Genomic DNA, 2,194 nt, shown 5'->3' with positions numbered 1-2,194 from the left:
CGGGGGGGAAGTAACTTCGGCGGCTTCCACTTGTTGCTGCTCGGAGCTCGGCTTCGAGGGGTGGAGCCGGCGGGGAGAGAGGTGCCGGCGGCCTTTTGAGGGTGCCGGGCTCGGCCTTGTGGCGGGGTGAGCGCGGGCAGGGCAGGGGCACATCAGCCCGGGGTGGGTGGGCTGGATGCTGGGCTGGGATACCCCCGGAACGGGGACTCCCCGGCCATCAGGGGCACCGCCGAGGCGGACATCGGCCACCAGCCAGACCCAGTCCCCTTAAGTGTCATCGTGTCCACCTGGTGAGCGATGACTTTAGACCGACATGAACAACCGTGCTATGTTTTCTCCCCTCCTGCAGCTGCAGGAGGAGCGGAGTCACCCTGCTGGAAACCGAACACCACCACCCCCCCCCTTGTCCGTGCCCTCACCCCGCTATAAAGTGCTGACAGGCAAATATTTGCCGCTTGCCCCTAATCCCGCTTTGCCCTTGTGTCGGCAAATCTCCGGCGGATGGATAGGGAGAGAGTTTTGCTGGCACACGGAGCGGCTGGGTCTGTCTCCAGAGCAGATGCCGGGTCTGCAGCCTCCTCCTCCGGCTTATGTTGATCCTGGCAATCCAGAGTGAGCAAGGAGAAAGGCAAAAAGAAAGGTTTTAGTGAAATGGTTGTCCGCCGCCTTTGTGCTCTGGGTTCTCCTCGCTTAGAGGTCCTGCGGTGGTGAGTTGGACTGTGGAGGGGCTGTGCCGTGTTTTGGAAGCTGGTGAATTCCTTGCTGCTGCAGCTGCCTGTTCAGGAGCTCAGGACTCGGGTGTTTTCTGCCTGGGTCATCGCACCCACCCTCCTGCTGATGTTTGCAAGGTTTGTTTTGCATACTGAGTTGGTCGGCTGCAGGTGTCACACTCCTGGTTCTGCTTCTCACTTGAAACCAAGTTTAAAGTTTAAAGTTTAAACAGAGGGAGCAGTACCAGGCCTTTACCTCCTTAATGCTGAAGACCGAAAGTGGGTATTTGATTTTATCCAGCTTCGTGCACCCACAAGGCATGCTAGGATGAAACTTTCAGAGTGAAACATGTTCTCTGTCAACAGCAAGGCAGCGTGTTCTTTCTTGGTGTTTTTCTTATTTTCAGTTCTGACATGGTGTTTCAGAACATGTGGCAGAGGAGACAGACTGCTTTGCAGTAGTGCTTTTTATGTTTTCCAGATTTTATTGTGTACAAGGCAGTTTCCTGAAGTCTTTAAATGATCCTCGTGGGAGTGCTCGAATTTAAAAAATGTTCTAGATGATCCAAATAGTGTTTCCAAACATTCACATTCAGAAGACTGCACTGCAGTTAAAAAGTTGTATCTGAGATGCTTTGGTGCAAAATAAGTGATAGTCTATTATGCTCTGCTTGTTGTAGTATATATATCTGTAGTATATATATTTGACAGCATTTGTCGTAAACATGGTTTCACTACTTCTTCTGAAGAGCCTGTTAGTTGGTTATGGAGTCTGATTTTCATGTATAAAAGAGTCTCTTATGTGCACCATCTGATAACAGTGAGCGTATTGTATTTGCAGTCCCTCTCTCCACTGCTAGAGGGTTACATAAAAGGAATAGGAATTTGTCCTAATGTCCTGGAGGCCGGGATCCTCTAAGACTCTGCGAGTGATCCAGATCTAAACAAACCACTAGGGAGAGAAAACTCTTCAAGATGTAAAGAAAACTATGTAAAATTGCGGGAATTGTGTGGTGCACTCAAGGAGAAGTAGTGCTGATTTTTTTTTAATTTCAAATTGTTATTTGTTTTTCTTAGTCGATTACATTTAAAAATAACAATTGCCTATTTGTCAAATAAACCCTGAACTCTTCTAGTATTCTTTAAATGTTTTTGAGATTATTAAACTAAAGGGAACTTTAAGAGCTCTGAGTGCTTTCATTGTTACATATGACTGGTTTTGTTTATTTATTTGTATTACTATGTTTTTATTTGTTTGTTTTTGCCGAAGCAACGAAACTTTTTAGCAGCTTGTATCCAGTCTAGTTCATATTTTCGTGTAGTAATTCCTGTTTTTCCAGGGAGTGGTGGCTGTTTGTGTCCAAAAATTCTGTAGTGGTACTTCTTTAAAGTACTTTGCTCAAATGTATTCTGAAGGTGGTTTTACATTTGTAACACTGGTAGAAGGAGCAGAGCCTTTTTGCAGAGTGCCTGGATCTCTGTGC

The sequence above is a fragment of the Empidonax traillii genome, unplaced genomic scaffold, assembly GCF_003031625.1.
Source record: "Empidonax traillii isolate 1590-97213 ecotype Southwest subspecies unplaced genomic scaffold, ASM303162v1 scaffold527:size1067160, whole genome shotgun sequence".
NCBI classification, from domain to species: Eukaryota; Metazoa; Chordata; class Aves; order Passeriformes; family Tyrannidae; genus Empidonax; species Empidonax traillii.
This window is presented reverse-complemented; position numbering follows the sequence as displayed.